Source organism: Rhinopithecus roxellana, chromosome 13, assembly GCF_007565055.1.
Source record: "Rhinopithecus roxellana isolate Shanxi Qingling chromosome 13, ASM756505v1, whole genome shotgun sequence".
Lineage (NCBI taxonomy): Eukaryota > Metazoa > Chordata > Mammalia > Primates > Cercopithecidae > Rhinopithecus > Rhinopithecus roxellana.
Window position 1 is genome coordinate 68593723 of NC_044561.1, and position 18903 is coordinate 68612625.

Below are 18903 nucleotides of genomic sequence, written 5' to 3' on the forward strand. Positions count from 1 at the left end.
GTGCAGGTTTGTTACATAGGTAAACTTGTGTTATGGGGGTTTGTTGTACAGATTATTTCATCATTCGGGTATTAAGCCTAGTACACTTTTGTTATTTTACCTGATCCTCTCCCTTATCTCACCCTCCATTCTCCAAAAGGTCCAATATGTATTGTTCCCCTCTACACGTCCATTTGTTCTCATAATTTAGCTCCCACTTATAAGTGAGAACATGTGGTATTTGGTTTTCAGTTCCTGTGTTAGTTTGCTAAGTATAATATGGCCAAAGTAATATGAATCATTCTATTATAAGACACACGCACATGCATGTGTATATTTATTGCCACGCTATTCACAATAGCAAAGACATGGAATTAACCTAAATATCTATCAATGATAGACTGGATAAAGAAAATGTGGTACATATACACTATAGAATACTATACAACTAGCTCTCGGTTTTCGGCTCGGAGGAGGCCAAGGTGCAACTTTCTTCGGTCGTCCCGAACCCGGGTTCATCCGATACCAGCCGCCTCCACCATGCCACCGAAGTTTGACCCCAACGAGATCGAAGTCTTATACCTGAGGTGCACCGGAGGCGAGGTCGGTGCCACTTCTGCACTGGCCCCCAAGATCGGCCCCCGGGGTCTGTCTCCGAAAAAGGTTGGTGATGACATTGCCAAGGCAATGGGTTACTGGAAGGGCCTGAGGAGTACAGTGAAACTGACCATTCAGAACAGACAGGCCCAGATTGAGGTGGTGCCTTCTGCCTCTGCCCTGATCATCAAAGGCCTCAAAGAACCACCAAGAGACAGAAAGAAACAGAAAAACATTAAACACAGTGGGAATATCACTTTTGATGAGATCGTCAACATTGCTCGACAGATGCGGCACCGATCCTTAGCCAGAGAACTCTCTGGAACCATTAAAGAGATCCTGGGGACTGCCCAGTCTGTGGGCTGTAACGTTGATGGCCGCCACCCTCATGACATCAAAATAGATGACATCCAACTGCTGTGGAATGCCCAGTCAGTTAAGTACAAAGGAAAGTATTTCAATAAAGGATCATTTGACAAAAAAAAAAAAAAAAAAAATGTCACACCAGTTTGGAGTGTAGTAATGTACAATGTCAGTTATTATCCAGCATGATTTAGAAGACAGAATACAAAAGCCAAGAAGGCAAACTTGTAGCTCAAACTTTGTATAAGAGAGAGTTCAAATAGCAAAGGAGGTAAAGAATTGAGTTCACACAAAAATGAGTTGAAATTATTAGGAATTAAGAAAAACTGACAGACATTAATGAAATGGAAGAAGCCAAGGGACCAGAGATCAGAGTGTGGGTGAAATGTATGTATTGAGGCCAGCCTTGCCTTAGCCTCTGTGAGGACTAGGGCCAGAGTACAAATGATGATTCCCACACGAGATACCTACACATTTAAAAATTATAATGAAAACTAGATAATTGTTATGTAAAATATGTCTACTAGTCATCTCTTGACTAACCTACCTTTATTACAACTCAGAAGGGCTGGAGGACCACACTGGAATGGACAGCACAGGAAGAGCCAGCCCCAGTTCTCATCCTGCCATCTTGTCTCTCAGCTTGACTTCATCCCACACCAACACATCTGGTCCATCCTGTGACTCAGCATGCAGTCTGAGAAGGAAGCTCAGAGGCTCCGAGTGGGCTTTAACATTTGGCCCCATGAAAGCCTCAGCCCATCAGAAGGCTTGTAGCCAGAGGAGAAGCAGAGAAGGGTTTCTTATAAAGGTAACCTTTTTGCTTAGGACTAAGAGGTGGTATTGTAGTAACAAGGATTTGAAGAACAGAAACCTGTGGAATTTAAAATCGAATCTCCAAATAATTAAAGGGAACCATAAAATACATGTTCAATGTACTTGGTTGCTGAAGTAAAAAGAAGATAATATTAAGTTTGAGGCAAATCCAGTCACTGGATAAAGCAGGCGTGCAGGTGAACAAAGTTTGGGATACTAAAGTGCCCAGGGCAAGAGCCAGGGACAGAATAAGGGGCACCCTGATATATCAAGTGTCAAAGACTGTGATGAACGAAAGAAACAGTGAGGTTCAAGAGAGGGCAGAGTGAGCAGAAAACCTGTGTCACCAAATGGCAGACTTTAGCACAGGTGGATTTGGGAGACCATGGACGTGGACTCACTTGGAAGACACATGAAGAGCAACAAAAAGACTGTGGATACCACCTCTGACTCTTATCAAGAGCAGTTCATGTGAAAACAAGCATCTATTATTTAAAGGCTGGGGAAGAACCAAGTTTCAGATTAAAAAGAAGGTAAAGGAAGCAATGAGAGTGAAGCAATAGGAAGGGGTAACTTTCTAACGCTCTGTGGTAATGGAGCCATGACCACATTCCTCACCGTTGCATCACCAGGACCACACACACTGCCCAGCACACTGTATGTGCCTCATTAAAATGGCTGAATTTATGCATCACATTTGACAGAAGAAAATCTTTCTAACCGTGGTTCTTTCCAAGGAACACATGAAATATTATAAAGAATTGTGTAGACCTTCAGAAAGGGGATCACATAAAGCATTAGATGGCTTTTCAGTTCTGTTCCAAAATTGTGAGTCTACCATGCTGGTTAGAGTACCTGAGTTTCAGTGTCCCAATATTTATAACACAAATGTAAATTACACATGAAACACACACCCCTATACACACTGCACAAGATTTTTTTAAGTTATTATGTCCATAGTTTAAAGCTGAAAAGTCCAACTATCTAGAGGTTATAAATATCACAGAGCTCCACTGTGATTTTAATATTTAGAGAAAAACGTCAAAAAGAATGTGACCATCTCCTAATGAATACAATTACTAAAAATATCATCAATTAGAAACGATTTTCACATCAACAGAGCAGTCATAACAGCGTTTTTGAAACTACAGGTGGCAGTCTATTAGTTGGTCATGAGCAGAATGTTTTAATGAAATAAAAAATGTAAAGCACATCTCACATTGTACATAACGATTGCTTGATTAGACTCATCTTGGTTATGGATCATAGATACTAAAGTATTTTTAAATGCTTTATTATTTGTTATGTATTTATTTATTGCTCAAATATTTACAGAGTAGCTACTGTGCTAGCATTTGAAGGTAAAATTCATTTTAAAAGACAAGCAAAATTTCTTTAGAGCTCATAATTGAATGGCAACAGCAGATAATTATGCAAGCAAAGAAGTATGAAAATAGAAAAGTATAAGTTGTCAAGGGAGATCATAAGTAACTCAAGAGGTAAGGAAAAACCACTTTAGAAAAAGTATGGTTTAAGCTGATACTTAAAGAATGAGTAGGGCCGGGCGCGGTGGCTCAAGCCTGTAATCCCAGCACTTTGGGAGGCCGAGGCGGGCGGATCACGAGGTCAGGAGATTGAGACCATCCTGGCTAACACGGTGAAACCCCGTCTCTACTAAAAAATACAAAACACTAGCCGGGCGAGGTGGTGGGCGCCTATAGTCCCAGCTACTCGGGAGGCTGAGGCAGGAGAATGGCGTGAACCCAGGAGGTGGAGCTTGCAGTGAGCTGAGATCCGGCCACTGCACTCCAGCCTGAGCGACAGAGCGAGACTCCGTCTCAAAAAAAAAAAAAAAGAATGAGTAATGGTGAGCTTAGGGATCAATCAGGCTAGTATATTCTATACAGGAGAACAGCAAGAGGCAAGAAAGAAAATATCATGTAACAAACTGAAAGGGATCCAACCAAACTTAGAGCATAGAGGGTGAGAAGGTTAATAACTGGAGATGAGGATGGGAGGGTAGGAAGGGGCCAGATTGTACATGGCCTTATGAACCATATACAGCAATTTGAACCTTAAAGCAGGACACTTGGAAACCTATGAAGGATTATAAACATGATCAAATTTTAATCTCAGCAGAGGGAGAAAATATAAAAAGAAAGGAGTAAGACAGGAGATTATGTGACAAGTCAGGAAGCACCTATCCAAGTAAGAGGTGCCGATGAATTGGCCCAGGCTGGTAAGTGAGGATAAGGAAGTACCATTTAATTGGATATTGGCACCAGAGCCCATGATTCTTGCCCACTAAGGTTGGAATAGGGGAATAGGGGCCCATTTGTGGTATAATGAATCTGTTCAGCCCAGGTATTAGTTGACTTTGTAGGGCTTAACAGACATCTAAGTGTTAACGGCCATGGGGCAGATAAATAAAAGGCCCAGACCCCAGCAGAGAGGTCTGCCCTGTAGATACTAATATGCTCAAGCCCTTAATGAATAAATAGTAACTGGACATTTTCAGGGTTCAAATAACCATGAGAAGACAAAATTGGCCTTAACTGAGAGCTTAAGCGTTATGAATTCTGGTCATGTTCACTTACTATCCGCAAATGAAACACATAGAAAATAAAACCTATCTAGTCACATAAATGGAGAAAATAATACAATACCATCATTATAGAGAAGAAATAACGAAGAGGTGCTTTATAATGCTTCAATATGCAAATACACATTGTTAAGAAAATAATAGTGAATAACATTTATTCTCCACACAGGACATGGTGAACACAGCATCCACAGACTTAATAAATCATGGTTTCTAAATGATTTTGATTCCACAAGGAACATTGCCTCTGTGGATGTAACTTTTCAAAATGGTAAGAAATTCCTGAGTAAACTTCTTAATTATACCATATACACTCTTTGTCAAGTTCCACAGTCGTTTCAATCCTGGAAATCTCAGGGCATATGAAAACGATACAAGCAAACAAAAAAAATGCTTTGTTTCTATTTAAAACAAAAAGGTCACTTATTTATAATTAGGTTTAGCATCCCCTTCCCTGTCAATTATGTGTGTATCAGGCAGGACATTTGAAAGTTACATGAAACCTGGGCAAGTTCTTCACTGTACCAGTCTCTACAAGGGTTTTGAAAGATGTTTCATATCTTTGACCCATGCTTGTTAATAAAGCTGATACCTCAGCACTTCGAATGTTGTGACAACTGAAAGTACTACATTTCTAAAATATTCCATAGTGAGTGTTGAAGCGAACTAAACATGGCCTGAGAAGGACTCCGTACTTCTGTAGTTGAGTCCTTGTGGAGGAACTGCAACCTAGCTTAATAGGTAGTAGATAAGATTGAAAACCTAATTTAGGAGTATGTGTCTGTAACAATAGCTGAGACTCGGCCGATCCCAGTGGCGATATTTCAACCATTCGTACACTGCTGAGTGTTCCAACTGTGTTCAAGTAAGGCAACGCCAACCTGTAACCCTGTACCTCACTTCCAATTCCTATATGTCATCTCCCCTCTTTTTTTTTTTTGTCTGTAAATCTTCTTCCACCACGTGGCTGTGCTGAAGTCTCTGTGAATCTGCTGTGATTGTGTGGACTGCCTGATTCAGGAATCATTCATTGCTCAATTAAACTCCTTTAAATTTAATTCACTGCAGTTTTTCTTTTATCAGGAGAAACTACAATGCTGATTTAGAATAGAAAGTAGAAGAATGGAGATTTCTAAGGAAACAGAGAACAAATAACCAGAATGATAGGAGGGGGAAGAAATCCCCAAATTTAGTACAACTATCTCAATTTCTTTTTTTTTTTTTTTTTTTTTTTTTGAGACAGAGTTTGCTCTGTTGCTCAGGCTAGAGTGCAATGGTGCGATCTCAGCTTAGTGCAACCTCCACTTCCCTGGTTCAAGCTATTCTCCTGCCTCAGCCTCCTGAGTACTTGGAACTACAGGTGCCTACCATCAGGCTTGGCTAATTTTTGTATTTTTAGTAGACACAGGGTTTCACCATGTTGGCCAGACTGGTCTCGAACTCCTGATCTCAGGTAATCCACTGGCCTCAACCTCCCAGAGAGCAACTATGTCATTTTTTATCTGACACCTACGTAGCGCTTAACAGCACTAAATCTGCCAATATGTTGATCATGGAGAGCTTCTAAGAGAGCGTTTGTAGCAACACAGGACTGATTTCTGGGAGCTGAAGAATGATAATGCAAACACAAGTTACAGGGGTCGGCCAGATCCAAGCACAGGTTTATTCGCTTAATTTGATGTTTGTTTTGTGGTCTGCTTTGTTTCATGCCTTAGATGAGAAAGACTTGAGTACATATAAATGAAGCAAGGCGTGAGTGGACAAAGAGAAGTTAAATATGCAGGAGAGAGTTAAGTGTTTTCTACCTGATAAAGAGAAAGATGGAGGAACCCAAAGCACAGTGGGATTTGCCCCATGCTGCCCAGGGGAAAATCTGATTCACATGTAGATGCAAGTAAGTTTTGGGTTTCGGCACCAGGAGACTCAGAGGTTCTCTTCCATAGGCTGGCATTTCCCCAGTGATCTCACAGAGGCTGCAATCAAAGGGAACCAGACAGGAAGTGGAAGGATCTGAAATGTGAAAAAGAGAGCATGTTTGAAGTAATTGCTGTGGATAAAGGGAAAAACTGCACAGATAAATTTTCTTTTTAAAATGCAAGGTAGACAGCTATCTAAACTGGTATGTAGCATTTATTAGAAGATTTTTATACATGCTGAATATTGAAGGTAAGAATTCTGGAAAACATACAGTTCCAGTAAAGTAACATAAAATAATATTTCCTGACAACTTTGAGGGAAAAATTGTTTAATGCCACAGGAATTGCTCAGATGTTGGAGAAGAACATAGACTACAACAGAGGGCCATTTTCTCTGTGTAAAACATTTTTTTTAATATTTTTTTCTTTATTTTTTATTATTTATTTATTTATTTATTTATTTATTTATTTATTTATTTTTGAGACCGAGTTTTGCTCTGTGGCCCCGGCTGGAGTGCAATGGTGCAATTTCAGCTCACTACAACCTCCACCTCCTGGGTTCAAGTGATTCTTCCACCTCAGGCTCCTGAGTAGCTGGGACTACAGGTGCGTGTAACACTCCCAGCTAATTTTTGTATATTTAGTATAGGTGGAGTTTCACCATGTTTGCCAGGCTGGTCTCAAAATCCTGACCTCAAATGATCCACCCGCCTCAGCCTCCCAAAGTGCTGGGATTACAAGTGTGAGCCACCACTCTCAGTCGCTTCCTGCTTTCAAAGCAAGAACTTAGCACCTGCTTTAAATCTACACACAGTATATTCATTCAGGTAATAAGTCACTAATAAGGTTTAGTTCTTCTATTTATTCATACCTATCATTGTAAGTTATTTTAAGATGTCTTCAAAAAGAGAAGGAAAATACTCAGACCACTTTGCAAGAGGTCAATTTTTAGAAGTTCCACACAAAGTTAACCAAATGGACGGCATTATGCTTGCAAAAGACTTTCCAGTATTAATAAGATGTAACATCATTATAAGTAAAGATTCCTACTGGAATGATATGAGGAACACAGAGAGGCTACCTCTTTGGTTGCAGAAATGAGGGAGGAAATCAAGAGGAGGAAAGGAATTATATCCCAGTGCCATCTGAAGGGTGATTATTTCAAGGCTTCTGAAATAATTCAAGAGCTTAAGTACTTCCTCCTTTTTTGAAACCCGAGTGTTGTATTTTAAACTTTCATTCTTTCCCTAGTAGAGATGAGGAATTAGGAGCTCGGGAAAATTGGATTTAAGAAACATTTAGATACCTGTTTGGTGCTATGGGGACACTAAACTGACAAGCCACAAAACAGCTCGCCAGAAATCTCTGGAGAATGACTCATTTGTATGTAGTTGGGATACAAAACAGGGATCACAGCATAGAGGCTGAAAGCATCAACCCTTGACTCATATCTAGAATTTAATTCTGCTCTTATGACTTATTAACCGTGTCACTAACTTTGCATAAGTTACTCTTCCAGGCTTTAGTTCTCTTTTCTGTCAGTACATGTGAGAAACTGCAAAGTGCCTATAATGATGCTTATCATGCATGAAATGAGTAACAAATGGAAGACAGAAGCTATTGTTAAGTGATGTGGAGGTCAATTTAAACCAAAAGGTGGTAACGTATAGAGAAAAAGGCCTTTATTTTCCCCGACCCCCACTTTTATTTCAGGCTGGATTCAAAATCCAAAGTCATCTTCAAACCAAAACCTTCCAGGAAAATAAGTTTATAAGTTATAACTTGTCAGTATGACCACATTGAAAATGTTTCCCTTGGCGAAGGTCATCTGCGGAGAGAGGCTTTCATTTTGGGAGCCACATATATTAGATTTTGCTATCAGAAAATTCCCCACCTCCAAACATCTAAATTACATCAGCTATAATCTGATTACTCTTGAATTTACTTCAACAGCACCAAAAATCATGTTCTATCTTTACAGCTTATATCACTGCCATGACAAATACCACTGAAAATAATAATAATTGTTCCTCTGGGCTTCGCAACCCTCTTACAACAGCTCTTTTTGGGTTAATGAGCCGATATGAAAACACTTCATTCTAAATAAACCCATAAAACTACATTTACCACCTCAGCAAACCTTTAAAATGCATGTGCCCTGATTTAAAACACCAAAATAAAGAGTAAAGTTTAGTTTTCTTTAACCTCTAACTTAATAGCCCTGAGTATATGTGGAGTATATTTTACATAGCTTCTAATTTTATCAAGCTTTATGTAAAACCTAAGCAACTTATAATAAATCATCACTCCTTCTTTGTCGTCCCATACTCTTAGTAGATGTTAAGAAAAGCACAAAATTTGTAGGTGTTGAGTCAAATTAAGATCGTACACAACTAATGGGTCTCTTACATATTATAAAAATTATCTTTAAAACCTCTTGCTACAGACAGGCATTATAACCCTCATTTTATTCCATAGACCTAAGGTCCCAGAAGCAGTGAATGACACAGCTAGAATGTAGGTCTGATTCCTATAGACTTTTCACTTCCCCCAATCCCTCTCTCAGTCAGGAAATATAAGGGCCCACCAGTCCCAATATTTCTCTGTTGGGATTAAAAAAAAAAAAAAAAAATCTATGGAAGGAACAAGATGTCTCATAAAAAACCGGACTCGCTCTACCTTTGACCTACCCTCCTTCAAGGCTCTGTCGTCCAGCGTTCATATGCTCCCACCCCCAGAATGGGAGAAATGAATCTGTTAATAATATTCATAGCTGCCATTCCTGACATATGTGGAAGCCAGAATATGTCTATAATAAGTATAGCAAATTGCATAATAATATATATGTATAATCTCAGTTTTGGAAGAAAAAGTGTTTGTGTGTATTCTTTGTACAAGCATAGGGAAAAATCGAAGAGATTTTAAAGCGTAGCTCCTGCAGAAAAAATAAAATTTGCGACTGGAGGAGACTCTAATTTTTTACTTTATGCAATTCAAACATAAATTGTTTTTGTAAGAAATGCATATCACTTTCATAATAAAAGAAAAATAACCCAAAGAATTAGTGGTGTAAAAATCAGGATCGTGACTATCTTTGGGGGGAATGAGAGATTCGAGTAATATTTGAGAAGGGTCATGAGGAGAGCTTGTGTGGGTAATGTGGGTATTTTAATGTTTTCTTTTTCATTTTTTCTTCAGAGGCAGGGTCTCATCCTGACATCTAAACTGGAGTGCAGTGGAGGGCTTACTGCTAATTGCAGCCTCAACCTCTGGGGTTCAAGCCATCCTCTCACCCCAGCCTCCCAGAGTAACTAGGACCACAGGCATGTGCCACCATGCTCAGCTAATTTGATTTTATTTATTTTATTTTATTTTACTTTTTGGAGACAGGGTCTCACCATACTGCCCAGGCTGGTCTAGAGCTCCTAGGCCCAAGAGATTCTGCCCCCTTGGCCTTCCAAAATGCCAGGATTACAGGCATGAGCCACTGTGCCTGGCCAGTATTTTAATTTTTGATCTAGGTAGTGGTTACTTGGCTCATCAGTTCATAAAACTTTTTTGATTTTTACATCCTTCTTTTGTATCATTCTCATAAAACTGCTTTTAGAAAGAGTCACCAAAATCAATTATCAACATGTTCAGGTTAATGATATGTCTGGATTTTACTCCTGTTTCCCAGTGTAATTGTTGTTAATGCTGACTTGTGCTCCCCAAAGTTTTCTCATTTGGACAATAAATTACATGGTTTTCTATAAATAGCCTACTAGCATTGTAGTATTTTTAAAGCTGAAATAAACCTTAGAGGTCAACTAGGGCCCAGTGGTTTTCACAATGTTGCCAATAAAGCATTCTCAAATGTGTGGTAGGGTTTTTGGTTGTCCCAATGCCTAGAAGAACTATGGGTATTTAGCGTACTGCAGCCAATGGTGCTTATTTCTCTACAGTATAATAGAACTGCACAAAGGAATGTCATCTCAGTCTTGTTTTAAAGAAAAAAAAAAAACCTGAGATCCAAAATGTTAAGTGAATTGCCTAAGAGCATTCTTAATAAATAGTAGATCCCATGACTAAAACCTTAGGTTCTTGCCTTATCCACCAGCCTTCTTAGGCACTACATCAAAACCAAAAAGCTGTTGCTCCCTCTTTCCTTTCTTCCTTCCCTTTTCTCTTCATCCTTTTCTCATTTGACTTTCAAACTAAAAATGTGGACTTTTTAGCCTACAAAATAATGGCAATACCATTCAACTTTTACTTATAAGTGGTAGAAAATTCAATTTAGCATCAAAAGCAAGGAATTGTTTATTAGCCAGTTGCAATAAGTAATTTGGGGGTAAATCATTCTGAAATACATATTAAAGTCATAAAATCTCACTTTTCTAACCCTTCTCTTCTCCCTCCAGGATTTCCTCCCTCACCACTCTGCCAAGTTCAGTTGCCTATTTCCCAGAATATAGGATACAACATCTGTGGTGGCTTCCACTGAGATTTATTTTCTAGATTTTCATTAAAATAGCAACTGAATTGACTCAATAAAATGTTGCTTATCCTAATAAAGCGCTTTAGAGCCTTGCAAATTTGCATTTAATACTCTTTAGTGTCATTACAGTATTAATAATCTGTGCCTAAAGAGCAATAAAAAAACCTTTATACTTTGTATTTAATAGAGGTAGCTTCATAACCCTTCATTTTCATGTGACTCGGATCTTAAAGTACCTTAAATGGAGTCACTGACTTAGGCTCAGTAAATCTGAGACTTCTTATAATCTATTGGCCCTCCCTATATTTCCCAGTGATGAAAAATAACAGAGATACATTGCAAGCACCACAGTATGAGCCTTAAGCATCTCCTTAAGAATTAATGATTTCTGATTTACTCAAAGTCTTCTCATTGCTAATGGATCTGAGATAGAAAGAGAATAAAAAGAAATGGAGGAGGAGAAGTAAGGGTAATAAATTTGCACAAGTCATCTGCTTCTTATGGAGAAATTCTTCACTACTAACAACTGTGCTAAAGGCATTGTGCAGTTAGCTGGAAGGCTTGAAAATAGACTGATAAACAGGAGACCAGCAGGTAGGATCTAGGAGACTCACATGTGCAGATGTTTTTATTTATTTTTCTTTCAAGTCATTGCCAAAAAAAATCATATCCAGCAACGATTTGTGTCTTTTTTGGCATCTGAACACAGTCTGATGGGAGAATCATTTTTATTTTTCCATTGTGTTCAAGATCCATTTTGAAAAAAAAATTCAGTGAGAGAAGGTGAAAGAGTATTGGAAACTGAGAGATCCACTAGTGGAAAGACACAGGCTGGGCACCCTGTGTTTTCCAGAATCTGGAAAATGCATCTGCTATGCTACAGTAATAGTTTTTTTGAGCCCTGTCTGGGCTCAAACTACTATTTAATGTTCAGAGTCTCAGATTTGCTCTGAGCTCAAGTATGATTAAAATGAATTTAAAGCTTAATGAAAATAGAGATGAATGAAATGAAAAGCTATAGAATATCATGCAGCACAACAGCCTAACGCATCTGGCATAGAAACAAAGCAACAAAAACCAAGAACTTGAAGCTCTCAGGCTCTCCCTCAGATAAAAGTTCCCTGACAGAAGGAAGAAGCATCTGTTCTGGTGACTTCATGCAGGGGTGAATATATCTAAAAAGGAATAATTCAGGCAAAAAGCAGAAGGAGAGACTTTACCAATGGAAGTACAGAAAACATGAAAGTTCAAAAATTGAGGAAATGGTCTAATTGTCTTTAAAATAATAGATCTCGGCAAAACGACACAGTGGAAGATTAAGCCTGAATTTAATGACCATTTAAAAACATGGCATCACCAAACCAATAACATCTATGTCAAAAAGTACAAGCCAATTTACAAATGGCTTTAACCAAATCTTCATGAAACTCCTTCAAATGCAGGGTAAATAGAAACCCTTCCGACTTCTATTCTGGAGCTGTACCAAACCCAAGCAAGGACAGTATAAAATAAAGAATCAGGCTGGGCGCGGTGGCTCAGGCCTGTAATCCCAGCACTCTGGGAGGCCGAGGTGGGCAGATCACCTGAGGTCAGGAGTTCAAGACCAGCCTGGTCAACATGGTGAAACCCTGTCTCTGCTAAAAATACAAAAATTCGCTGAGCATGGTGACACACACATGTAGTCCCAGCTACTCCAGAGGCTGAGGCAGCAGAATTGCTGGAACCTGGGAGGAGGAGGTTGCAGTGAGCCGAGATCGTACCACTGCACTCCAGCCTGGGTGACAGAGTGAGACTCTGTCTCTAAATAAATAAATATCAGAGCGTAACTTCATGTAGATTAGACAAAGTCAGGGGATCGTGCAAATCAGTAAAAAAAAGGATGATCTATAATTCAGTAAATGTTTCATACCCTTCATATAAACTAAGATAAAATTAAAGTCCCAGATCTCACATGTAAAAACACATGCAGTAAACAACCTTTTAAAAATCTTTTCATCAGAGATGTACGAATGTTACATGAGTTTTTCCCATCCAATAAGCTGTTCTTGTACATTATTTTCTTATATTTTAAATACCATGAAAGGGCACAGAAAATCACAATTTAGGATGAGAAACATAAGTCTGTGGCATAATGGGAGATGCAGCGAATTGTATATTTTTAAAGTGCCTATAAGAAAACCTAAGACATCAAACTTGCCATTATACCAGTTTTTGAAGAGGTACTTTCTTTACCCAAACTCTTATCACTTATTTAAAGAGGTAACCTTTTTTAAAGAAATGCTTTCAGATCAGATTTATAATTTACCCATTAGTTAAAGAATAAGCTTATTTCTTGTAGAGAAGAAACTAGTAAGCATTCACTGAGATGAACAGCCTCATTCAGCCTCCTTAATTCATTTTACTCACTAGATACTAGGAGTATAACTCAGACAAGGAAAAAAAATTTCCATTGAAACGAAGACATCTCAATTTGGATAAATATATTATTTGTGAGCAAAGAAATTGAAGTTTCTCTATTAACTACAAAATAAACATGAGTGTAAAAAAAAAAAAAGAGCAGAAAACTTGGCTTTTCATTTCAGTTCCTGCACTAGCTCTATTATCTGACCAAAACATTTTTGTATTTGTATTTTGCAAAAACGGGAATAATATCAACCTACTTCACAGAATCCATAAAGAGTATGATAAGTAACATAACACGAATACAATTGTACATAAAACATATGTAAAAACAACAAAATAGTTAAATATGTATGTACAAGTGATTTTCATCTGCACTGAATTACCTCACTTGTGATGAAGATAAGATGAAGATAAAGGATCATACAAAATTCAAACCAAAGTGTGAATCTTTCCCAAGAGTACCAAAATGTTACTGAATGTAGTGTGTGTGTGTGTACATGTGTGTGTGTCCATCCAAAAACTTTTATCTCAGCAGAGGCATCCCGTGGATAAGGGTAGAATCTATGTGATTAGCAAAGGAAGAGTAGCAAAGACTCCTCATCACTTTGGTTAATAATTGCTTATACATTTATTTTTGTATTTCTCATTTGAAATAATTGTTAATATACTTTTTTCCTCCCAAGGAAATCTAAGTCTTTCTTCTGTTATTCTCTAAGTGAACTAATCTCTTAACATAGAGATTAGTTGAAATCTAATCTCTTAGATTCTTAACTTGAAAGGTGCACTCTAGTTACCCAATATTTCCTACGTGGCTAAAAAGTCACTTTGCCAAAAAACCCAGAAGATGGCCATAAAATAATTTTTCTGCTTCACCTTAATGATAAATTTAGAAAATTAATTTTGTGACTGAAAATATCTTATCTTATATTTCCACGTGAGTTTTTTTCTCTTCTCTACTAATCTTCAACCTTCTGAAGACTGGACATTATTTAATCATGTTAGCAAGTATTCAAGTTTTTAACAGGGATCTTTGCATACAGATATGCCCAACCAATGTTTCTTCCATTACAGAAGCAAATTAAACACAAGGAAGATGACAGGGATTATGCTTTCTCATTATTTTTATGTTTTACATAATTCAGCAGTACTGTATTTCAATAAGAGCATAGTAATCAATATTTCTTGAATATATAACTAAGTGCAATCTGATAAAGTAAATGAATGAGCACACAAGCAGATAAGAACCACAGAGAGGGCCTGGTGCATTGGCTTATGCCTGTAATCCCAGTCCTTTGGGAGACCAAGGTGGGCAGATCACTTGAGGTCAGGAGTTCAAGACTAACCTAGCCAACATGGTGAAACCTCATCTCTACTAGAACACAAAAATTAGCCAAGCATGGTGGTGGTGGCCTGTAATCCCAGCTACTTAGGAGGCTGAGGCAGGAGAATAGCTTGAACCCAGGAGGTGGAGGTTGCAGCAAGCTGAGAGCATGCCACTTCATTCCAGCCTAGGTGACAGAGTGAGATTCCATCTCAGAAAGAAAAAAAGAAAAGAACCTCAGAGAGGGATGCAGCAGTAACCCCCTCTGTAGTAGGCAGCCATCACGGCTTAGGCCATCACCTCTGTCTCATTTCATTTCTGATGTTATAATAACCATTAAGGGATTTGTGATTATTTCCAAGTTTGGAATCTATTCTTTTCTCCTCAACTTAGTGTTTGAAGTTAACATCTTTTTTGACTCAATCAACTCCTGAACACTTGGGAAGGACACCATCAGATAGTTTGGTTATCTTGAGATACACATTTCAGAAATGATTCTCTTAGATCACCCAGCTGAAACAGGCAAGACTGTGGGTAAGTCTTGAATCAATTCTTTTGCCATCGATTTGATGGTCTTTGTTTCTAAGTGCCAAGGAAAACTTCAAGCTCATTCTAATCTTCATACTGTTGGTCTAGTCCATATGACTTAAATTCTACTTTGTTCTGCTTCGAATTTTAGTGTATTCTTATATGGTCCTCAAATTGGCTGGGCTAAGATGCCCTGCCTACCTTTCAATCACTTCCCTTGGAAAACCAAAGATAATTATTTCAATGTTTAATCACCAGCTCTGCTCTCACATTGAATGCATTGATTACGTGGGATTACAGCAATGAAGTCCATATCTCTTTCCTAGAACTTTTCAGTGCTGTGTCCCACCCCTATAATTGTAAAAGTGTCTTCGAGAATCAAGTTCAAGTTCACTATTGTCTCTTTCATTGTAGTCATTAGACAGTGGCCACCTTTGCTAAAAACTTACTCCAGAGTCAGTTTCACAGACCCAGCAAACTTCTCCAGCAGGCTTGACAATCAAGGTTACAGCCTTTATCATGGCCCGATCTGCCTTGTCTCTGACAATTTGAAAGCTGATTTTTGCATCACTGCTATTTAAAGTTCAATGAAAAACCATGAAGGGAGGAAAATAGAATTTTGACTTCACTGACATTAACTGTCCTCAGACCCTGTTATTTGGACCTTTAGTTTTTTTGTTCTGTTTCTCTTTGTACTTAAAACTAAAATGATGAATTCAAAGGTTCAGAAAGATAAAGGAAAATTCTATATGTAATATTCAAAGATTTAGTATTTCTTTTTCTTCCAACTGACTTTTTAAAATATTTTGTTCCCAAAAGCAGATATCCCCAGGTTCTTTTGCGCCATGTTTAGATGAATAAAAGCTTTACTTTATAAAGACTGTTCAAACATTTTAATAAAACAAACAACAGGCAAGCAAAATACCTTGGCAATGTTAGCAAAACATTTCCTGCCAAATCCAAAAGGAGATACATTGTTCTAAGCATTGTATTTGTACATACTAGGAAGCATTGTACTAAGTTGATATCCTTTGCAGGTATCTGCTCACTTAAAGTTCAGAGATTCACAATGTTCTTCAACCATCCCACGGCTTTTGAGTCTGTAGGTAGAAATCAGCTCTGGGCCCAGTTATGTGAGTTCAATGTCCCATGCTGCTGATGTCTTTTCTAGAAAACTATATTTCCTGGATAGGATCATAGAAGAAAGGCAAGAACAGAAAGACTACAGTTTTGACTTAGGTAACATAAAAGCAAATTTTGTCTCAACCTCCACTTCACTTAAATTACACCTAAGTAAGTTGGTGCAATTTTTATTTTTTATTTTTTATTTTGAGACGGAGTCTCGCTCTGTGGTCCAGGCTGGAGTGCAGTGGCGCGATCTCAGCTCACTGCAAGCTCCGCCTCCTGGGTTCCCGCCATTCTCCGCCTCAGCCTCCTGAGTAGCTGGGACTGCAGGCGCCACCACCACGCCCGGCTACTTTTTTGTGTTTTTAGTAGAGACGGGGTTTCACTGTGTTAGCCAGGATGGTCTCGATTTCCTGACCTCGTGATCTGCCCGCCTCTGCCTCCCAAAGTGCTGGGATTACAGGCGTGAGCCACCAGGCCTGGCCACAAATTTATTATTAATGAGAGTCTCGGCGTTTTGTCGTGGCAGAGAGGAGCATGTGCTTCCCTTCATCGCAATTACATGACTGCTGTCTGAATGAGAGATGGTGTCACAAAAAAACTTCCTTCATTTTCTTGGCTGGGCGCGGTGGCTCACCCTTGTAATCCTAGCACTTTGGGAAGCCGAGGTGGGTGGATTACCTGAGATCAGGAGTTCAAGACCAGCCTGGCCAACATGGTGAAACTCTGTCTCTACTAAAATACAAAAATTAGCCAGGCATGATAGCAGATGCCTGTAATCCCAGCTACTCAGAGACTGAGACAGGAGAATTGCTTGAACCCAGGAGACAGTTGTTGCAGTGAGCCGAGATCGTACCACCTGGACAACAAGCAAGACTCCATCTCAAAAAAAAAAAAAAAAAAAAAAGAAAGAAAGAGAAAAGAAACTTCCTTCATTTTCTAAGGTGTCTATCTGAATAGGACATCATTGTTTCCACTTGAGTAAGGCATTGTTAGTTTGGTAAAACTGGACTTTTCTTGGTGGATTGTTTTTCAAATTTGAAGAATTAATACCAAATAATCCTACACCACTTAAAGAACCAATTAATGTGTAAAACTTGCAGCAAACTGATTTTAGCAAGCTCACTGCAGGCACCATTGATCATGTTCAATGTGTTAGGAGAGCCAAACCTTGTGCCTGCCAAGATCATAGCTGCTGGTCCTTGACCAGAATTTTTTTTTTTTTTTTTTTTGTGCAACATGGTTAGCAGTTTATTTGAGATGATGAGAGCATTCAAATCTGCTTCCTGAAGAAATACACATTATTAGTATAGACTACAGTATAAAACTGGAAAGCTACTAAGTGAATCTCCTCCCGGGTTAGATTACCGATCTAATAACAGGTTCAATGTGGATTCTTACTCTTCATCTGCATGCTTTTTCTGTTACTTACATTTCTTTTTATAGTACACAAAGCTTCACATAAAATTTGAGAACCTAATGTAATTAAGCAAAGAGAACATTAAATTTTTATATTAACCTAAATTTGCAAATGTAAAAACATTGACATCCTGAGCTTAAATCCAGGAAGTATGTAATTAAGTGATAATGATTCTAGGATTAACTGTGACATCAATATTTAAAACTAGTAAACTATTCATTTTTTTCATAAAATCAAGACTTTATGTTAATCTGCATTTGTCCTGTGAACCTTGTTAAAAGCCATTTATAATTCCACAAACAGTGTATTTATCATTTTATTTTGGGTGGACCTCATAAGAGCTACCTATATCTGTATAACAATTAAAAATATTTACTTAAAAATTCTAGTTTATATTACAGGTTATAGTATTATCTCTGTCTTTTTTGTGAATATCAAAGGAACATGCTCATATACAATACACTTTATGTAAAATAATTTTCTGTATCCCTACAAGTATTTGCCTATTTAAAATATTTTTGATGACTGGGTACATGGTTCACACCTGTAATCTCAGCATTTCGGGATGCTGAGGCCAGAGGATTGCTTGAGACCAGGAGTTCTAGCTAGCTTGTGCAATATAGTGAGACCCAATTTTTGTCTCTACAAAAACATTTTTAAAATTAACTGAGTATAGTGGTGCACACCTGTAGTCCCAGCTACTGGGGAGGCTGAGGAGGAGGTTTGGCGGGGATCACTTGAGCCCAGGGGTTTGAGGCCACAGTGAGCTTTGGTTTTTCCACTGCACTCCAACCTGGGTGACAGAGTGAGACCCTGCCTCAGAAAATAAATATCTGTGACTTTCCTTAGCATCAATGTCTCAAAGAAAACGTTAGTTTTTTTTTTTTTTAGTTTTATACCTTTTTCTTTTTTTTTTTTTTTTTTGAGATGGAGTCTCACTCAGTCACCCAGGCTGAAGTGCAGTGGCGCCATCTCGGCTCACTGCCAGCTCTGCCTCCCGGGTTCACACCATTCTCCTGCCTCAGCCTCCCGAGTAGCTGGGACTACAGGCGCCCACCACCACGCCCGGCTAATTTTTTGTATTTTTAGTAGAGATGGAGTTTCAACGTGTTAGCCAGGATGGTCTCAATTTCCTGACTTCGTGATCTGCCCACCTCGGCCTCCCAAAGTGCTGGGATTACAGGTGTGAGCCACCGCTCCCGGCTATACCTTGCTTTAAAGTAAGAGATTAGGTCAGGAATAATAGGACCCCATCCTTGTATTTTCCCCCACCTCTCTCAGAGATAGATTGAAGGGAGTTGACAAAAGAAAAAGGGAACTTCGGAGATGAGGAAATAATAGTGAGTATAGTCATTA

At 38.6% G+C, this 18903-nt stretch overlaps 1 long non-coding RNA gene and 1 pseudogene across 2 annotated transcripts in view; one reads left to right on the forward strand and one right to left on the reverse strand.

The window, feature by feature from the left end:
* The first annotated feature begins 436 nt into the window (after positions 1-436).
* LOC104674387 lies at positions 437-1016 on the forward strand (annotated as a pseudogene). The gene has a single exon (XR_004052821.1). The product of XR_004052821.1 is annotated as a 60S ribosomal protein L12 pseudogene (transcript).
* A 5018-nt stretch (positions 1017-6034) lies between these two features.
* The window catches only part of LOC115892886, a 139037-nt gene continuing 126168 nt past the window's right edge, over positions 6035-18903 (reverse strand). Inside the window, exon 3 of the long non-coding RNA XR_004052801.1 lies at positions 6035-6367. This is a non-coding gene — a long non-coding RNA (uncharacterized LOC115892886). The remainder of the gene's footprint in view (positions 6368-18903) is intronic.